This window comes from Dendropsophus ebraccatus, chromosome 7 (assembly GCF_027789765.1).
Source record: "Dendropsophus ebraccatus isolate aDenEbr1 chromosome 7, aDenEbr1.pat, whole genome shotgun sequence".
NCBI lineage: Eukaryota > Metazoa > Chordata > Amphibia > Anura > Hylidae > Dendropsophus > Dendropsophus ebraccatus.
The window spans coordinates 35722466-35744919 of NC_091460.1; positions in this window are offsets into that span (position 1 = coordinate 35722466).

Here is a 22454-nt window from a genome sequence, read left to right on the forward strand (position 1 = left end):
ATTCCACTCCAGATAATGTTAGAGGAGCGTCAGCCTCTCATGTGCAAATAGTGTCTGCAGCATGGGGAGAGCCAGATAAGAGAACACCAGATAAAGAGTGGCCCACTTGTCTTTGACAAGGGAAATGATAGCAATTCTCTCCTTTACTTTCTATTAATGATGTTCCTTCAGCTATTGTTGGTGATGATGGCTGAATGATAGGAGCTGTCCCCCTCCTACCTCCAGCCTCTAACAGAATAGGATTTAAAGGGGTACTTCTATTTAAAAAATCTCAAGTCTTCCAGTACTTATCAGCAGGGAGTATCCTGCAGGGAGTGGTGTATTCTTTTCAGTCGGACACAGTGCTCTCTGCTGCCACCTCTGTCTGTGTCAGGAACTGTCCAAAGAAAAAGAGATTTTCTATGGGGATTTGCTCCAGCTGTGGACAGTACCTGACACGAACAGAGATGGCAGCAGAGAGCACTGTGTCAGACTGGAAAGAATACACCATTTCCTGCAGGACATACAGAGGCTGATAAGTACTGGAAGGTTCGAATTTTTTTAATAGTAAATTTAAAAAATAAAAAATACCTCTGAAGTATCCCTTTAATGCAAATATTAACATGTTTATTCTATGATCTTAGTGATATATTGTAAATAATACCATCCTGTGTATCATTATGCAGTCTCCTCCTTATCATAAGAGACAGAACAGGAAGTCTCAGCTTAGTTTTGGGCTTAGTAGAAGAATCCAGTACTGGGCTTAGTGGTAAGAATGAAAACTGCAAGATTTCAGGACTATTCTATAATATAGAGCGTAAAATTAAAAAAAATATATATACCAAAGTGTAAAAAACAGGTCCTTTTCTGGGCAATTATATTTTTGGAGGTATTCGGTTAGTGGATTGAATTGTCTTCAGAATAAACTTATATGGCACAATTGTAAATGAGTAACATAATGCCAAATTAAGTTTAAAAATTTGGAAATTATGATGCAATAAAAGGCGGGTTATCTGTTGAAGGGACCTATACAAACATAGTCAGCTCCTGACAAACAGCAGCTGTGAACGGCTTCATTACTTACTTCCTGTGTAACTAGATATAGATGGGTTTTATATCTATTATGTCGTTGTTCCATGCAGTAAAGTTGAGTTATATTTACTGTTCTTATCTGTCACATTATAGACATAAAACTCCTACTTTTGGTAAACATGAACTTTGAACAGGAACATATGGAGAGCGGCAGGAATTAGCTCAATCAGATCTTAAATTGGTCTTAATAAGTTTGTTTATTTCTTAGCAGGGCAAAGGCAGCTCCTTCCAAGCCATGTGCATGGCATAAAGTATCCAGCATAAGGATATGAGATATGAATAGCTATTACTGGCTTGCACGCAGTGGCTGATTACATGTGCCTTGAGCCTTGGGCAGTCCGGCCACCCTGGGCCTCCAAATTCCTGTCACCCCCTACCCACCCACCCCGTAGGCAGACACACTGATGCGGGACCCTCCTTATTAGCAATAGCAAGATTTATACAGTGAAAGGAGACATAATCCTGTCCAAGAGTGTTCCTGAAATGCAAAGAAACGGGGAAAAAGAAGTCCCCCTAATGTAGATGCCCCCCTGTATAGTCCCCCTATAGTAGATGACCCCTGTGTAGGCTCCCCTATGGTAGATGGTTGGCTCCCTGTATAGTCCCCCTATAGTAGATAGTCCCCTTTGTATGTCCCCTATAGTAGATGTCCCCCTATAATAGATGACCCCCTGTGTAGTTGCCCTATAGCAGATGGCCCCCTGTGTAGTGCCCTTATAGTAGATTGCCCCCTGTGTAGTTCCTCTATAGTAGTAGGTAGACCGCTTTGTAAGTCCCTCTATAGTAGATTGCCCCCTGTGTAGTCTCCCTATAATAGATTACCCCCTATGTAGTCCCTCTATAATAGATGCCCCCCCCCCCGTGTAGGCCCCCCTACAGTATATGGCCCCTGTGTAATCCCCCTATAGTACATGACCCCCTGTGTAGGTCTCCCTTTACCAAATGTCCTACTGGGTAGATCCCCCTTTATTATATGGCCTCCTTCTCGCCTCTTTAATTAGATAGCCCCCATGACAGCAAGAAATGATGGGGAAAAAAATAAAAACAAAAACAACTCTCCCGACGCATGCTGTCTTCTTCTGTCTTCCCGCACAGGCAGCGCGTGTTGCAGATGCTGCCTGTGTTGGAACTGCATGGCGATGACAGGTGGGCGAGACTTCTGGTCTGTAACACATGCTGCCTGTGTCAGAAGACAGAACAGAACAGTGCGGACAGTGAGAGCTCCACCAACAGGGGAGCTTATGGAAGGTGAGTTGTTTTTGTTTAGTTTTTTTCCTTTATCTCAGTTTGGATGGCTGTGGGCCCCACAGGAACCTCAGGCTGTGGGCGGACGCCCAAACCACCCACATTATAATCCATCACCACTCTTGGGCTATCTTCACATCTAACTATGGTGAGAAGGAGTCCATGCTGGGCTGTAGATTTTAATGACACAGTCCAACACCCAGCAAGTTTGGTGCATGAATTCTATTAATTAGAAAAGGGCTTGTGCTCGGCACTCGCTCTGTGTCAGACGAGTGCCTTTGAAACTGTAATACCCAGCATGCAACATGTGGTACACTTTACAGAACAAGAGGAGTTAAAGGAGTGATCCCAATTCAAAAAGTTATCCCATATAAACAGTATAGGGAACAAAAGCTGATCATCAGTGGGACCGCCATTGCAAGAATGATAGGGGTCCCACTTTAATGGCAATATTTATAGGTGTTTCCAACAATGTCTGAGGAAATGCTACAAACAGAAGCTCCTGGGCCCAAATTAAAATCTGCCGGGACACCTATCCGCAATTTATAGTAGTATCTTGTGTGCAACTGCTAACTCTGTATCCTCTGCCACTATCACATGGCTCCAACCAATGAGGCAACGTCCATTTAAAAGAACAAAGGGGCCACAACAGTCTCTCTGATACAGCAGCACTCTTGACTTGGTGCAACATGGTGTTATGGTACAACTACCCAGAGAAAGTTGAAACGGCCATTATGCAATACTTACATCTGCAAAACTTTGGAAATCACTTTGTTTTAGGAATAAATGGTGAAACAAATAGTCAGACATTGATGGCTTACCCTTGTTTTCCCTTGCTCTTATGTTTTCATATGTTCGGGAGCCTATGGGCACAGAACTTTTGGTGCCTTAGTCTATGTCACTTACAAAAAAAAAAAAACTGGACCACCAGTTTGTTTGTTTTTCTATTCCAACTAACCCTAGCTTATAGAGTTCTCCATGCCATGTCTATAATATTTGGCAATAGAAGATGAATACATTGTTGGTGAACAGGAGTAAAGTCTGTTCTTCGGGAGAACAGAGAAACCCTCCACTCCCTTCATTTCCATGAACCATCCAAAGGTTCTAGCAATAGGCACAAGCATTTATGGGTACCCATTATGTTCAATGGGCTCCTACAGGCTCCCTTAAGCCCAATTTCATCATTCACTCCCCTCCCCTGATATTTGGCAAATATAGCAATTACAGATGAGCAGTAGTCATGGTAATTTCTTCGATAGTCGTATATTGTGGCCTTAAACCTTAAGATAAATATTATGTATACAATAACTCAGAAGGTTTCCCGTACAACAAGCGTCTCCCTGTTCAAAGTAATTGCAGCCCACGTTATCCCCACGTAAGAGTTTATATTAGCACAGACAGTGCGTGGGATGTTAGACGGCAACCGTATAGAAACAAACAGAACAGTAGTGGGAAGATTCCAATAACAATGTAAACTTGGAGGAATAAAGTTAACCCTAAGGCATTACATTTGTTAAAAACTGTACATTTTATCTGCTAAACCAAAAAAATTCATGTGCGGATATATGTGTAATATACGCACTAGGGTCTAGGTGTAACTGCTGCCTCATCTACAAATACAATGCAGCATCCTATTACCTGATAGGGAGCACTCCAAAAAGTTATTTCTAAAGAAAAGATGAAAGACTTCCCATTGCACCCAAATTATGAGCAGTTCTCTCGGATACCAGCACTGGACAATAAGTGCTGTAAGAACAATTGACAGTGATCCAAGTGTGGTGTTGTTCTCCATGCCCAACCGCCAGGATGATGTTATGTCGGTGGTTGGAATATACTGTAGCTCAGCCAGTGATAGTACAGTCGTGACGCCAGTGCTAACTCAGCACACAGGTGTGATGGTAGACTTGCTTTGTTTAGTGGCTGGTTATATTGTTCCCGGTTGTTATGGGTCCCTTGGGCTCTTATCACGGTGGTCCAGAGTGGAGAGATGACCAACGTGGACTGTCGGTACCACCTCCCACAGAAAGGGGAAAATGACCCAAGGATTGTGTAGCCTGTGTGTATAGGTGCTGGTGCCATGCTCACTGAGTCCCAGTAGAATAAATAAAGTGGTTTTACTGAAAGTCTCTTGCAATACAGAATAGCTTTTCAAGAGGTAACTTATGTGATACAGACTTCAGCTCAATGAATCTGTGCTGAGAGATGCTTAAGTGATTTAGAGGAGCAGTACTAGTTTAGTGCTGAGAAGAGTAGAGGAGTTTAGAGAAATTGAGAGGAGTTTGTCGGGAGGGCTCCAACCCAATGAAGTAATGTGCTCTGCTGGAACTTGAGAGAAGAGAACTGAAGAAAAGACTTGAGAAGTGAATACTTGTGCCTGTGTTCCGACCTTACTGTCGCTATACCACCTTAAGCACTGCAGTGTCTGATTATCTATCCTACGAGGGTGACACAAGTTCCAGACTATGTTACCTGGGTGAAGCTAAGTGTCCAAAGTTTTCTGGTGTCCCCTGTGCTGCGAGATAGAGTACGTAGACCTTGTATGGTTGCTTTGCTCTATCCGGGTCAGTTCCTCTGTCCTAGCATACCACCCTGCACTGTTAAGAGAGGTTCTCGGCGTGGGTTGGGGTGATCTCTGACTTGTTCTTCTTTAGTTGCTTAGCACTGCATAGTGTCTATAGTTATAGCTTGGGAAAAGAAAGTCTCTGTGTTCTCCATACACGTGTGTCTGACTACTGACACAGCTGGTCTGTCCCGGACAGGGAACCTGGCAGAGCCAGGCCCTGGCTAAGTTCAGCAGGAATGCCTGGTCTGTGTGTGTCCTACTCCTCAGAGAATCAGAGGGAAACTAAATAAGTGACGCTACACTTCATCTTCCCAAGTGACTACTGCCTACAGGGTGTGTAAGAGTTCCTGTGATTGGTGGAGAAGAAAATGTGCAGAGGAAGGAGGATAGAGATAGGTAGAAGAGAAAGAGCATCTCCCTATGATTCACAGAATCACATAACAAAACAGTAACCCTATAGTGACTACAGATGTGCAATACATACAGAGTTATCAACACTGACATCTGGTGGGGAACTTACATACACCTTTGTCACCACCTTACTTTAGAGTATAAGGCTTTTGTGATAGGTTTCAGACTAGAAACACCCGTGGTGGGACATCACACTAGTCCCTTACCACCTATTATAACTACAGTATTACATCAGTCATCTCTCCATTCTGTGGTTTGCCAGCTGTAGTTTTCAAACAGTTTTGTTAGACAATCCCATGAACCGGATTGGTCCCTGGTCATTTTGGATGTGTATTCATCCCTGAGCAGGGCTTAAACATCCTGATTGGTGATTAAAATGGTAGCAACAAATATGCAAGGGTTGTCACTCAATTTTTCCATCTGCCTACATAATCTTCCTAGTAACGCAGAGTTACCAGTTACATTACATAGTAAGAAATTATCAGAATATTAAAAGGTTATTCCACTTAAAAGGACATATCCCCTGTCTGCAGTGTCCCGATACCAAAGCAAACTTTGCTTATGGTCATTGTGTTGCTGAGGAGAACCTTACGAATCATCTTTAAGCTGTGTTTTGGTAGTGAATGTTTCTTGTAGGTATTGCTATTGCTTATCTCATTGCCAAACACTTCCATACAGAATATACTGAGGTATATTGTCAGTTTAAGGAATGTAAGGAAGTTAAGTTTTGGTCACATGAAGCTTTTTTGTTTTGAGATTTAAAGTCTCCAAGGTCCGTCTCGCTCCAAATGAGAGCCAATCAGTGCAAAAAGTCCAACCAATAATTCCGGAGGCATGGACTAGTTAGTTTGGTAGGCCTCACACCAATCCTTAGGCCCAGACAAGTTGCCATTTCCCTGCAAATCTGCTAAAGCAAGTTACAAGCTACATCATTATTCTACCCACAAGAAATGCATCTTTTCTTCTTCTGGCCTCTGAATCCAATCCACTCAAGTCCTCAGTACCTGTCAGCCCACAATGAAGAGAAAACTTTACCTCCTAGGGCCCCTGAACCTGATCCAGTAGCAGTCACCCTGCTGCTACTTACTCTACAACCTGTTCCAGATGCCACCTTTGCCACAGATTGGATATGGGCTGGGTATACAATAAATCACGGCATCATGGAGTCAGGGGGTGCGTCCAAGCAATAACACCATTCTTAGCACATTAAGCTGCATGCTACTCTAGCAACATTTAAGTACTCTAAAAGATTCATGGCCGGAGATAGGTGAGTACAACATTTTCCGTTCCATATAAAACAAATCCGTTGGACCCCTTGTTCTCTAGCTTAGACCCAACCTGCAATCTGACACTTATCCCCTAAGTACTTTTAACTCGGAATAATCCTTTAATCTTTTTTCATAGATAATGGCGGCCATTAGTGTCAAGCATTACAGATTTACTATAATATAATATACATATTAATGTTCAATGAAGCTCTGTTCTCACATTCTTTGTTCAAAGACCCCAGCTCGGATTCCACATAGAAAAAAAAATAAAAAAAAACTATGGATGGTAACAACAACCAGTATAAGTCTGTGTATTATATTGGGCACCATTGGTGTTTATTGTACAGTGGATGTGGTACGCCATCATTACCAGACACGACAACATTGGTGTGAACTATATATCTTATATTGTTGTTTCAGTCTACTGTTCTGTAGCTCTCATTCTATTCCTGAAACAGAGAATGGCATTGACCAGTGGTATAGCATATTACACAGATAGGAGAATCCTTGAAAGATATAATCAATAGTACATTCAGTGGAATAGCTCATGTTTGGATTTTTTACTATGATCACTACCAGGAAACACGTATTTTGTGATGTCTTCTATATCCAACTTCTATTCCGTGAAAAATGAAATAGTTAATGTTTCGCTTGGCGTCAGTAAGCTCACACAGTGATCCATCTGTTTGTTTATTGTAGCCTTGGCACATGGTGCCCTGAGTGTCATATTGCTCTACTGATATAAGTGTTGAATATAACAAGGAGGTCAGAGTTTAGGGTCTATGTACAGGGTCGGGAACGTTGACACACAAGGGTAAAATAGCATATGGTCGAAAGTACTTTGAAGATGTAGCAGAGCTGAGATTGTAAGATGCAGTAGAGAGGGTAGTAGTAATAACGCAAGTTATATGAGTGGTTTTACATAGGACTGCAAATAAACATACTACATCATCTCAGAAAACAGAATAGTTGCAGACATATCATGTGCAGAATTGGATGGGATGAGAAATCCCCCCCCCCCCCATAGCAGTGCCCCTAAAGACACATTTATTATAGAAACAGGCATGTGTATACGGTCAGCCCTGGGGGAAGGACACATGCTATATACCTAAAAAGAAACTGAGACATACATGTTAAATCACAGGTGGTTTTTTTTGGGGGGTGTACCCCAGGGAAGAGGAAGAATGTCCTGAATAAGGCAAATTAAATGTTAATGCAGTGTCCCACTGCATATCCTGTTGGGGGGTGTTGGTCGGTTGTCAGACATTTATGCCTTTTCTTAATGTATATTTATGCTTTTATACTATTTTTATGGCAGTTTGCAGTATTATATTTTTTAATATTGTTCTGTGATGTTATACCCTGTTGTTGGAAGTATGTGAGAAGTTCCCCATGCACTTCCCATAGGCCCATACACTTCACATGGGAACATTATAGTCAGTGGGATGGGCCTGCTCTAGCCCAGCAGCTCTGTTCCCAGAAAGAAGAGAGTCAGTTATAATGAGTAAGGTTAGATTAGGCCAGGGATCGGCACCCCAGGTGTGGCAAAACTACAATATCCATCATGCCTAGACCGCCATAGCTAAAGCTTTAGTTGTCCAGGCATGATGAGACTTTTGCCACAACTGGAGAGCCGAAGGTTCCCAATCCCTGGAGTAGGTGCAGTGTCCCAGACCCCATATTGAGGCTCCTGAAGTGAACTATGCAGGGTGTCTATTGCTTTATTCAAAGTCTAAGGGGTGTCTATGCTGCTTAAACTATTTTTCTTTTTAAGCTATTTTGCTATTCACTGACAGATAGCATGTACTGAAGGTTATGCATGGGTTAACCGGGTTTTCATGTAATTTCTGCTGTGTAGCTGTGCCACCTGCCTGCACGGCCAGTAAGTCTAGATCACCTCCTTCTCCTTAGCCTATTAGCTTCAACCAAGTGTCTCCTTTTGTCCCTGAGCCAATCAGGGCTGACGTTATCTCAGATCAATCTTGTAACGCCTGGAGTAGTGGATCCACTGGACCGTCACCAGCGATGGCACTAACCTCACCAGGGAGCGGAGTCTAAGGGGCCGCTGGTTTTCACCAGAGCCCGCCGCAAGGCGAGATGGACTTGCTGCGGCAGGCGACCCCCAGGTCGCTACCCCTGGCTTGGTTGCTAGTGACGGCAGGCGAGGCGTGGCAGAAGCAGTAGGCAGGAGACCGTGCAGGCAGAGGACAGAAGGTGTGCTCGCAGGTGGCGGACAGGACTCAGGAACAATGGGAAGGCAGCGGGCAAGGATAGGGACAAGGACTAAGGACAGGAACCAGGGACAAGGACTAAGGTCAGGAACAACAGGGAGCTGGGCCAAACGCTATGGGAAGCATGTAGAGGCTCCAACACAAGGGACAGGGCATGCTGGGATTTATAGGGGAGTGATTGGTGCAACTAACCAATTAAGGGCGGACTGGCCCTTTAAATCTGAGACAGCCGGCGCGCGCGCGCCCTAGGAGGCGGGAACGCGCGCGCCGGCCAGCACAGACCGAGACAGGAACGGAGGAGAGGTGAGGCGCCCCAGGGGCCGAACTAGCAGCAGCGCCGGGTCCCTACACAAGGACCCCGGCGGCTGCATGGGACAGGAGGCGGTCGCGGCGGCGACCCGGAACGCGGGACGCCGCCGCGGCCGTGACAGTACCCCCCCCCCTTTAGCCTCCCCCTCTTTCCTGCCTGCAAATGGCACAGGAAGCAACAAAGTCTTTGACATCTTGGAACAAACTGGGCCACCAGTAGTGGCGGGAGATCCGTTGCCCGGTCTTTCGGACTCCAGGGTGCCCGGCCTCCAATGAGGAATGTCCCCACTTCAAAATCCCTCTTCGAAGCGCAGGGTGAACATGGGTCTTTTGGGGGGGGGTATTCTCTGAAGAGTAGAGGTGACGACTGTTACTAGGCGATCAGGAGGTATACTGTGGCGAGGGGATGTGGGTTTGTGGATGAGATCCTTCTCGGCAGAGAAGGCATCCGCCAAGTCTTGGTCTTCTGCCGGTAGGCCGGATAGAGGCTTGGCGGGGTCAGGTGACGACACCGAGTACTTGGTCTGAGGTGACTTGAGACACTGGTTGGAACAGTCCTGACCCCAACTGATAATCTCCCCGGTTCTCCAGTCCAGCTTAGGAGCATGTAATTGCAGCCAAGGGAGTCCCAGGAGGATGGCGGGGGATGAATGGGGCAGGACGTAGAAGGATATCTTTTCCTGATGTAAAGGACCCACCTGGAGGACTAGAGGTGCGGTCTGGAAATATATCTGGTCGGTAAGAATCTCGCCCGTGACCGAGGAGATAGTCAAGGGCCTGGCTAGTTGGATCACGGGTAGCCGCCATCTTTGGACCAATGTTGCCGCAATAAAACTGCCTGCTGACCCAGAATCGAGAAAGGCAGTAGTCTGGTGATTTTGTCCTGAGGGTGTCTGGATGGAAACCGGCATAGACAAACTTGGAAAGGTAGCGTTCACACCTAGGGACACCTGTCCCACCGGACATAGGTGCGAGCATTTCCCGGACGTTTGGGGACGTAGGGGACATCTCAGCCGAAAGTGATCCGAACCACCGCAGTAGAGGCAGAGATTCAGCTCCAGACGACGAATTCTTTCATCAGGCGTCAGGTGAGCCCGTTCCACCTGCATGGGAATCTCAGGAGAGGGCTGGGGCACCGGAAAGTCAGGATTCTGGAAAACCGGCGCCAGCTGGTGATGGCGACGGGGCAAGCCTAGTAGATGTTCATGCCGAACCTCCTCCTCCCTCTCCGAAAAACGAGTATCAACTCTGGTGGCCAGTAGGATGAGTTCGTTCAGGGAGGTGGGTAGGTCTCGGGCGGAAAGCACGTCTCTCACCCGACTAGACAGGCCCTTCTTGAAGGTGGCTATTAGAGTGGCTTCATTCCAGTCCAATTCAGCCGCCAGGGTACGGAACTGGATGGCGTAATCGCCAACAGAGGAGCTCCCTTGAGAGAGGTTGAGTAGAGCAGTTTCAGCTGAAGAAGCACGGGCAGGTTCCTCAAAGACGGAGCGAAACTCGAATAAGAAGGTTCGGAGATTGGCAGCAGCAGGGTCATCTCGGTCCCACAGCGGCGTGGCCCAGGCCAGAGCTCTACCCTCTAATAGGCTGATGATGAAAGCCACTTTAGAGCGCTCAGTGGGAAACTGATTGCTTAGAAGTTCGATATACATAGTGCATTGAGTCAGGAATCCTCTGCACAACTTGGAGTCACCAGAGTATTTGCTTGGGAGAGCCAGTAGAAGTCTCGAGGTAGCTGCAGGTGGTGATAGGTGCTGGGCTGTAGTATGCTGCTGTAGGGCGGCAGTCAATTGCTGGATTTGCTGAGCCTGTTGAGCGACCACTCTGGCGACGTCACGGAGATCAGGCACCTCGCCGGGATCCATGGTTGGAGCCTACTGTAACGCCTGGAGTAGTGGATCCACTGGACCGTCACCAGCGATGGCACTAACCTCACCAGGGAGCGGAGTCTAAGGGGCCGCTGGTTTTCACCAGAGCCCGCCGCAAGGCGGGATGGACTTGCTGCGGCAGGCGACCCCCAGGTCGCTACCCCTGGCTTGGTTGCTAGTGACGGCAGGCGAGGCGTGGCAGAAGCAGTAGGCAGGAGATCGTGCAGGCAGAGGACAGAAGGCGTGCTCGCAGGTGGCGGACAGGACTCAGGAACAATGGGAAGGCAGCGGGCAAGGATAGGGACAAGGACTAAGGACAGGAACAACAGGGAGCTGGGCCAAATGCTATGGGAAGCATGTAGAGGCTCCAACACAAGTGACAGGGCATGCTGGGATTTATAGGGGAGTGATTGGTGCAACTAACCAATTAAGGGCGGACTGGCCCTTTAAATCTGAGACAGCCGGCGCGCGCGCGCCCTAGGAGGCGGGAACGCGCGCGCCGGCCGGCACAGACCGAGACAGGAACGGAGGAGAGGTGAGGCGCCCCAGGGGCCGAACTAGCAGCAGCGCCGGGTCCCTACACAAGGACCCCGGCGGCTGCATGGGACAGGAGGCGGTCGCGGCGGCGACCCGGAACGCGGGAAGCCGCCGCGGCCGTGACAAATCTCCACCAATGGGACACTGTCCCTGATGTGTATATACAGTCATGGCCAAAAGTTTTGAGAATGACACAAATATTATATTTTCACATGATCTGCTGCCCTTTATGTGTGTTTGTCAGATGTTTTTATCACATACAGAAATATAATTGCAATCATATTATGAGTAACAAAAGCTTATACTGACAGTTAGAATGAGTTAATGCAGCAAGTCAATATTTGCAGTGCTGACCCTTCTTCTTCAGGCCACCGCCGCAACCTCCCTCTGTCCCAGGCAGCCGCCAGTGTCCATGTGCAGGGACCCGGCGCTGCTACTAGCTCGGCCCCGGGAGGCGCCTTACCTCGCCCCGCTCCTGTCTCCGTCTGTCCCGGCCGGAGCACGCGTCCCTGACTCCTAGGGCGCGGCCGCTGGCTTTCTCAGATTTAAAGGGCCAATCCGCCTCTAATTGGTTGTTGCACAGTTCACTCCCTATTTAATCCCAGCATGCCCTGTCCCTCGTGTTGGAGCCTCTACATGCTACCCATAGCGTTTGGCCCAGCTCCCTGTTGTTCCTGTCCGCTGTCCTTGTCCCTGCCCGCTGCCTTCCCATTGTTCCTGTGCACTGCCTCTGTCACCTGCAGTTACGCCTATTGACCACTGCCAGCACTATCTCCTGCCACACCTTGCCCGCCGTCACTAGCAAACCAAGCCAGGGGTAGCGACCTGGGGGTCGCCTGCCGCAGCAAGCCCATCCCGCCTTGCAGCGGGCTCTGGTGAAAACCAGCGGCCCCTTAGACTCCGCTCCCTGGTGCGGTTTATGCCATCGCTAGTGACGGTAGAGAGGATCCACGACTCTAGGCGCTACAACCCCACACATGAATGGTTTCAGGATGCAAAAGTTAGACCCTCTGGTGTTAGACATTAGTGGGATATAGTAACCTACCATATGTCACCATTGTTTTCCTTTTAAGTCCTCACGCATATAAACACATGGAAAAATGCTTATTAATTGTCACTCCATATGGAAGCTAATACTTGTGAAGTTCTCTACAGTATCGTATTCTAGACCTTCTGTTTCCTAATGTTGTTCTAAGCAGGTACAGAATGCTCTGTGTAATTCTAGTTCTATATAGTGTCCCTGTATGATATCCACACTCACTTCAGAGGTCCGCTAGGAGCTTCCATTGTAGGTTCCCACATAAATTCCAGATAAAATGTGAGACACCATGCCAGGAACCTGTTATAGCCAATATTGGACAGTGGATCCAGCATGGCGTCATTATCCTTGCTCTGCTCATATGTAAGATGTTTGTTCTTGAAAAATACCTTTAAGTGATAAAGCCAGTCATTGTATGGAGATTTTTACACAGCTCCACGTGGGAACATCAGCACATATACAACATACGGTGGACCATGCACCTTTTTGATATCACGTATAATAGCAGGAAAAACACATCTATACAAACATACAACATCAGTTACTAGTACAGAAACCTTTATAAGATAACATCACAGCATATAATGGCTCCATATTGCTCATAATATGTTAACAGGTGTAACGTGAAGCCCTCGGACTGTAACACATAACATGTAATGGGGACTATAACCTAACACGTTCCACTTACAATACTACTGTCTTCTTATATAGCATTATATGCATGTGATTGCTACCTCTTATAGTAATACCCTTGATTATGGGCATTCATGAGACCTACAGTCAGGACTGTGTGAATACAAGATAAAAAAGATATATATATATATATATATATATATATATATATATATATATATATATAATTTTTTTTTTTTTACTTTTTTTTTTTTTACTTTTTCAAATGCAGTTGGTAGTGACAAAGTGTACCCTGTTTAAGGCTATTTGTCACCTAGTGAAACTCAATATAATCCCCTGGTAGCCAAAAAAAAATATTTATGGTTTCATATGTAAATTTGGAATTTTCTTAACTGTAATGGTTATTTGTTCGCAGATCTAGAGAGATACAGATTCAGCAGGCTCCCTTGGCCTCAGGTCAGGGTTCTCACCGAACTCCGACCACAGCTAAAATGCTATAATTTCCATCCAGACAGACTGTACTTTATGCTCTGAAGTTACAATCACAATCCTCTCTTTATGTTGGCAAAAGCAGGGAAAAAAATAGGAATACATTGCTTTCCAGAGCCTCTTGTTTATGATTTGTTTAGGCATGGCTTACTAAGTGTGACCCCATGGCTGGTCATGAAAATGCCAGTCGAGACCTCACACCTACACACGTTGGATATAGCTGGGATTTATAAATCAGGCCTCTCATATACAGCAGCCGAAGCCATGACCACTCCAAAATAGTGCACAATACGTCTTACTAGGGCCACGTTTATTTATCCAGGAGCTGATGTCGATGTTTGGCCTCCTGCGGCATGTGTATGAAAAAGATTGTATAAAGATTTCATCTAGCTTGGGTCGTGACTCATAGGACCTGTAATTGAACTGTAGAGGGCACATGTTATAGTAGGTGGGTGGCCTTCTTAAACATCACTTGCCTGTTCTTTGTTCTGTAATACTAAAACCTTAAAAACATTTTTTTTTAATTATACTGGGGCCTTTAAGCTTTTGGGTATACTTAAGGTTGAGCAGGTGAACTATATACAAAAAGTTTTGATCAATTTATTTCAAACTCTAGGTTTTGCATTGGTGGGCTACCAGAACCTTATTCAGGGGTGGGATTCATGTTTTTAACAAAAGGGTCCCTATTCGTCTGTCAGTTATCCCTCTCGTCTCTCATCCATCCTTCCCATACACAGGAACTTTCTGCATGGCCAAGTGTTGCTGTGTAATCTATGGGGCAAGCTGCATCTCTGACTGCGGCTTATTTCTCCCAGAACAAAGGGGTCGGGTGATGATTTTTCATCACGGTCAACCCTATCTCCGCCGACATCATCTGTCGGTGGTCAATCAGGAGAGCCCCATATACTTTATAAGGCCAACAAAAGTATAAGGTGTATTTAAATTATGAATATACAGTACCTTTTGCCAAGTCAGGATATTGCACTATAGGCCTGGTGTGACCCAGTGGGACCTTAAAGGAGAAGTCCAACAAAACATTTTATTAAAGTATTGTATTTCCCCCAAAAAGTTATACACTTATTACGGGAAATGCACATAAAGTGCTTTTTCCTGCACTTACTACTGTATCAAGGCTTCACTTCCTGGATAACATGGTGATGTCACGACCCGACTCCCAGAGCTGTGCGGGCTGTGGCTGCTGGAGAGGATGATGGCAGGGGGACACTGAGGGACACAGGGCACTGGAGGGACACTGAGCATCCCTCTGCCATCATCCTCTTCAGCAGCCACAGCCCGCACAGCTCTGGGAGTCGTGACATCACCATTTTATCCAGGAAGTGACATCACCATTTTCTCCAGGAAGTGAAGCCTTGATGCAGTAGTAAGTGCAGGGAAAAAGCACTTTATAAGCATTTCCTGTAATAAGTGTATATTGTGATTTGTATAACTTTTGGGGGGAAATACAATACATTATTAAAATTTTTCGCTGGACTCTAATGGCCTCAGAATGCAGAAATAACCCTGTGCCATGGGAATGAAATTGGACTGGGTTAAAAAAAAATCAGGGACTATGAGGTTCAAGCAGAGCCTTATAGTGGTATAGCTAAATCAGTGTATATGGCATACTGGTAATTTCCATGCCTCATCTGACCCATTTGCCCCCTGGAGAACATCATGACATGAAAATAACCAATACATTTCGAAACCTCACAGAAATCTCATGAACGTTGAATAGGAAAAAGGTCAGAGCACATGTTCAAAACAGGTCAGGACCTTCAGTACATCCGCGCCTTGTACATATTTCTACTTTTCATTGGAAAGGCCACACAAGAAGCCTTCGGAAGTTTCTAATAACGCTCATGAAAGTTTTCTTTGAAGCTGACTGATGAAACCATAAGAAGCTGAAAAGCTGGGCATGGGTTGTATTAAAATACCTACTACAAGTCCAGACATTCCTCTTTGTTGTTGAGTACCTGCCATTACTTACAGCTTTTTTTTTCTCTTTTCGGGGTACGTGTTTGTCCTCCATTCTGATGGATCCAAAGTGATTCCATAAGAGCCGAACTGACATAACACAAACAAACAGAGGCAGCACCAGGAAACACGCCGTCTGCTGCTCCACTTATTGTCTTGGCATCTCTGCTTTTGTTTCCTCAAGATTAGCTGTTCCCGCTAGGGTGGTGCGGCCAGGATAAGACGGTTTGTATACAATGTCCTCAGCTTTTGTATATTTTCATCTACCATTGAGGCTATTGTTAGTAAAGATGTTAGGTCCTATTAATAAGTCATATCAATGCTTTGTCTTTAAGGAGATCAGAGGGAAGGGATGAAGTAACTTAGGTCCATTTTGTATGCAGGGCACGTAATTCATTAAAAGAAGACATCTTGTCCACAAGTAGAAGAATGGTGCTGTCTTCTTCCCTATTTACTGCCATCTCTGTGTATAGATTGTGTCTAGAATAAAGTGAATGGGACTGACCTGCAATACCACACACAGCCAGTGGACAGGTGTGGCACTGTTCTTGGAGGAAAGCAGACCCTTTTTTCTAATCCTGGACAACCCCTTGTTAAAACTGGAGGGATTTAAGAGCAATAAATATTATGATTGCTCAATTGTAACAGGGCACAAATTTTAGTAGAAACATTCCATTCCAGGTGTTAGCTGAAACCGGTGATTTTGATGGGGCTGGACAGTGATCTAATGTGTATAGGGACCTCAAGACTCCTCCTCCATGTGTGGTTAACTTTAGAAGACGCATCTAATACCCATTAAAAAGCTGATAACCAAACACTCATCAATGAATAACGCAGTAGCCAGCCGTGCTACACACCCAGCCACTGACTGGCAATCTGGGCGGCCAACCAGACATTTGCCCAGTCTGCCAGATTGTCGGTCCAGGCCTGTTGTAAAAAAAAAACACATACAGATAATAGTAAACTTACATTTAGGTATTTAACTTTTTCTTTGTACGCTATGCTAGCTCACTATCATACCTGCAGTCCTATGGAAAGCCACGATGACACATTATGACATCATGGAATGCTGAAACAAATGATAAATTCAGCTCTTCTAATAGAGATTTTTTTAAGTAAATGAGAATAAGACCATTGACAACTATAGATTTTTTGGGCAATAAAGTCCACCCCATCCTTAGCCATGAGCCCCCAAACCCAATCTGGCCCTACTGCAAGAAGAATAAGCTAGAACATAATAGATTTATGGTAACCAATGATAACTTATAATACATCATCATGGAGTCAGCACTTTACTCCTATAACTATTGGCATTTCTTCTTTTTGAATTCTCGACTAAAGAATGTCCCCCCCAAGTATTAGACCCAACACTTCAAACCTGGACATGGGATCAGTGAAAGTATTATGTCATAAATAAATGAATGCTATCCTATTTCGTCTGCAGACACAGATATATGTTGTGTACTCACAGAAGCCTTATTAACAATGGATGAACTGGTAGTTGTCAGCCGGGGATCATCAGACTGGGAAACACATTGTGTATCATATTCACTAGTGACTTGTGGTTAAGCTGTGCTCCCGAGCTCTGCGATTCCATCCCGATACTTGGTAGCTTGTAAGCCGGAGAAATATAATGTCTTGAATTTCCATTAATGTTTCTTTATCTGGACTGTTCTCAGTGACGTAGTTTCCAGGAAATATACGAATCCGCAAAGACAGATATATTAATGATTTATTCAACTTTGGAGTCATATAGCTCATTGAAGCCTTTATTGTTAGGTATGCTGGCTATATAATGGCATTCTAGGCTAGATGTTGGCATATAAAATAAGATTTCTATAAATACCGTCTTCTAGTTCTTCATAATGCACTGCTTCCCTGGTGGTCTAGGAGAGTAAAGGCGTCAAGAGCACATTCGGGTTACTTACTGGGCATGCATACTACATAGACTTGTTATATAGTGAAGATATTCATTTTACATTTACCCTGGTAGCCTAGTGTAATAAAAACGATTCATAATACTTTCCCTGGTAGTCTAAGGTAATGAAAGGGTTAAGAACACATTCCCTGGTGGTCTAGGGTGGTAAAATGATTAATAATATATTCCCTAGTGATCTAGGGTTGAAAAGGGTTTAAATATGGCCTTAAGAGTTTAAATTTACAATGCATGGTAGTCCAGGATAGATAAAACATTAATGATAAATTCCCTGGTGGTCTAGGGTGGTCGATTCCAAGTGATCTAGGATGGAAAAGAGATAAATTGTAAATACCCTGGTTTCCTGGTGGTCTAGGGTAGTAACACAATTAAGGATAAATGTCCTGGTGATCTGGAGCCCTAAAAAGTTTAATTAGAAAAACCATAGAGGTCTATGGTAGTGAGGGCAGTAATAATACTGTAAATTCACTGGTGGTCTAGGGTAGTAAAAGGGAAAATAAAAAATTCTCTGGTAGTCGAGCGTAATGAAATGACGACTAGTAAATTCCATTGTGGTCAAGGGTAGTGGAATAATTAGTTGTAAATGCCTTATTTTCTTGGTGATTTAGGGTTATGAGACAATTATTAATAATTTCCTGGTGGTCTGGGGTTATGAGAGGATTGATTGTAAATGCACTGGCTCCCTGATGATCCAGGGTAGTGAAAAAAATGTATTGTAAAAGCCCTATATACCTAATGGTCTGAGCTAGTGAAAAGATTAATAATATAATAATACATCCCTGATGGTCTAGTGTAATGAAGTCAATAATTGTAAATGTTGTGGTGGCCTAGGGTGCTATAGAATTACTGTACATTGTAGTCTAGGACAATGAAAGGATTAATAATACATTTCCTGTTTTTCTAGGATAGTGATTAATAATAAACTCCCTGTTGGTCTAGGGGAGTGAAGGTTTTAATAGTAATTTTAGATTAGTGGGAATTTTTTTCTGCCATGACCCACTAGGGCAGGGATGGAGAACTTACGGCCCTCCAGCTGCAATTACCATCATGCCTATTCTGCCTGGAACCCTTCACTCCTCTAGACCAACAGGGAATATATTAATAATTCTTTCACTATCCTAGACGACAATGGATTGTAAAATTAAACTCTAGGATGTGGATATTTTCCTGGGTTGCCGTAATCTAATACTGACCCTATATGCCCTATATACTTCTTTTTGGTTCCTCCTACTAGGTTTGTGGGAAACATGTACTTAAAAATATTTTTTTTAAATTCAAGAAAAAGAGGCAAGAGGTAAAATAAATAGAAGGATTTTCTTATAAGCCATTATGTAATTTGTCCAGGGAGGGGAGACACTGTGCAGCAAACCATTATAGACTAATAGTTATACAGTAGGGGGAGTAGTTACCCTTGATGTTGACAATCCTAGGAGACGTATCGGCCTCTCATCTGTGCCCCAGGTGTTATTATACGATGATTAGGACTACATATCATTTCCCATCCTGTATCCAGTATTTAGTATGTATCCTATATATCACACAAGGTAAAGGAAGTTCGACTTTACAGATTGAATTTTGCGTGTGAAGAGTCTTGGCTGGGATTAATACGAGGCCCAGAGGAACTAATTTACAAAATAAATGCATAAAATAACAATAAGCTGCAAAGATTTCATAGAATTATATTATCACGAGACCAATTTATCTGTAATAGAGGCACAGTTTGGTTTCCCTGAATTTATGGATCAATGGGCTATATATCTCTATACCTCAAAGTCTTGGAAAGCCATGTCTGGATATCTATAGGGCGTCTTGTTTTTAAGTAATTTAGAAGCAGAAGAAGAAGAAGGGGTCCAGGTCAGGGTTAACCCCTAAAGGAGAAGTCCGCCAATTTCTAAAAGCCGTCAGCCTGCAAGGGGTGGGGATTGATTACAAGTAGTAACTTATCTCTCCCGGCACGGGACCGCAGGACCCTCTCCGGGCTCTGGGATCTTTGAGATGTCCATGTCACAACCCGGCTGATGGACTGGCTGCTCAGCCAGTCAGTGACTGGGGCGGGACTCCGCTACAGTCACTGATTGGCTGTGCGGCCAGTCCATTAGCAGGGAAAGGGCCTTTTCCCCCGAGTCACAACGTCATCATAACTCAGGGGGAATTGACTTGGGGCGGAGATCCCAAGGCTGGTTCCGCCGCTCACAAGGAGATATACGTTCCAACTTGTAATCAATTTCCCCCTTCCTCCTGTAGACTGCTGGCTTTCAGACTTCTCCTTTAGGCTGGGTTCACACTACGTATATTTCAGTCAGTATTGTGGTCCTCATATTGCAACCAAAACCAGGAGTGGATTAAAAACACAGAAAGGATCTGTTCACACAATGTTGAAATTGAATGGATGGCCGCCATATAACAGTAAATAACTGCCATTATTTCAATATAACAGCCTTTGTTTTAAAATAACAGCAAATATTTGCCATTAAATGGCGGCCATCCACTCAATTTCAACATTGTGTGAACAGATCCTTTCTGTGTTTTTAATCCACTCCTGGTTTTGGTTGCAATATGAGGACCACAATACTGACTGAAATATACGTAGTGTGAACCCAGCCTCAAGCTGCGTATCCAGGTATTAGAAATGAGCAGACCTTGAGCCCACTTGGGTTTATCTAAACCCAAACTCTCAGTATTACATCTGTATGAGAAAATGTTTAAAAATTAACATGTCAAGATAAGAGTAAGATACTGCAATAGGGACTCGTCCCAATTATAATGAATTGGGCATATGGCCCATACCATGTAGCATTTGGTCACCACTCTTTAGCAGTACCTACATGAATATGATACCTGATTTGAGATATTTAAAGGAGAGGTCCGTTGAAAATTTTTATTTAAAGGGGTACTCCGGGCAAAATGTATTTTTTAATATGTAATTTCACAAGGAAAGTTATACAAATCACTAATATACACTTATTATGGGAAATGCACATATAGGGCAATTTCCCTCAATTTAGTACATCAGGCAGGCTCACTTCTTAAAAAAAAACGTGAAGTCACGTCTCAAGTGTATGCACCAGCAGGGGGCACATGGAGAAGTATAGAATTAGAATAGACGTAGATGAATCAGTGCCTTTCCCTCCCTTCCTTTGCTTGCAATGTCCCATCCCACTGCCTGTCTCCCTACGTGCTTTCCGGTCCTGATACACGAAGGGTCCCATGCAGCGGGGTGAGCGCTTCTTATTTGCCGCTTACCCGGCTGCTGAGGCCGTCCAGCTGCCCGACTGCTCACCCAGCTGCCTGGTCCCATACAGAAGCGCTCACCCCATCCCGATGCCGGCGGGCTGAGCGCTCCTGCACCTCCTCCCACCACCTGCCTGTGGTCTATTAGCCCCCAAGCCCCCTCCCCGCCGCCTGGTTAAATCCAGCAGCGCTCACCCGGTCCCGGTGCCAACGGGGTGAGTGCTCCTGCACCTCCCCCCGCCAGCTACCTGTGTTATGACCCCCAAGCCCTTACCCCCACCGTCCCATACAGAAGCGCTCACCCCGTCCTGGTCCTGGTGGGTTAAGCGCTCCTGCACCTCTACCCGCCACCTGCCTGTGTAATAGCCTTCGAGCCCTCAGCGCTCCTGAAGCTCCTCCCGGCCAGCAGCTGCCCGTGCCCGTCCTCTGTAAGTCTCGGCGGCAGATACACCGGCGCAGCGGGGCACGGAGGTGCTGTGTATCTGCCGCCGAGACTCACAGGCACAGGCAGCTGGTAGCCCTGGAGGAGCTGCAGGAGCGTAGAGGGCTCGGGGGCTATCACACAGGCAGGTGGCGGGTAGAGGTGCAGGAGCGCTCACCCCACCAGGACCAGAACGGGGTGAGCGCTTCTGTATGGGACCGGGCAGCGGGATAAGGGCTTGGGGGTCATAACACAGGTAGCTGGCGGGAGGAGGTGCAGGAGCACTCACCCCGTTGGCACCGGGACCGGGTGAGCGCTGTTGGATGGAACCGGGCGGCGGGGTGAGGGGTTGGGGGCTAATAGACCACAAGCAGGTGGTGGGAGGAGGTGCAGGAGCGCTCAGCTCGCCGGCACCAGGATAAGGTGAGCGCTTCTGTATGGGACCAGGCGGCTGGGTGAGCAGTCGGGCAGCTGGACGGCCTCTGCAGCCGAGTGAGTGGCAAATAAGGAGCGATCACCCCGCTGCATGGGACCCTGCGTGTATCAAGACCGGAAAGCACGTAGGGAGACAGGCAGTGGGATGGGACATTGCAAGCACAGGAAGGCACTGATTCATCTACGTCTATTCTAATTCTATACTTCTACATGCGCATCCTGCTGGTGCATACACTTGAGACATGACGTCACATTTTTTTTTTTTAAAGAAGTGAGCCTGTCTGATGTACTAAATTGAGGGAAATTGCCCTATATGTGCATTTCCCATAATAAGTGTATATTAGTGATTTGTATAACTTTCCTTGTGAAATTACATATTAAAAAATACATTTTGCCCGGAGTACCCCTTTAAGTATTGTATTGCCCCCCCAAAGGTTATACAAATCTCTAATATACACTTATTACGTGAAATGCTTATAAAGTGCTTCTTTCCCTGCACTTACTACTGCATCAAGGCTTCACTTCCTGGATGACATGGTGATGTCACTTCCTGGATAACATGGTGATGTCACAACCCGACTCCCAGAACTGTGCGGGCTGTGGCTGCTGAAGAGGATGATGGCAGAAGGATGCTCAGTGTCCCTCAAGGCTCATTGCATTGGGCCCCAGGAGCCTCATCTTATGCCTCTAGGGAACAACGTACACAAAGACGGTGCTCTTCTCATCATCTGAGTTGGCCATTGACTCTTTGCAGCATGGCTATGATCCTTAGCTGCTTGACTGTCTAGTACTA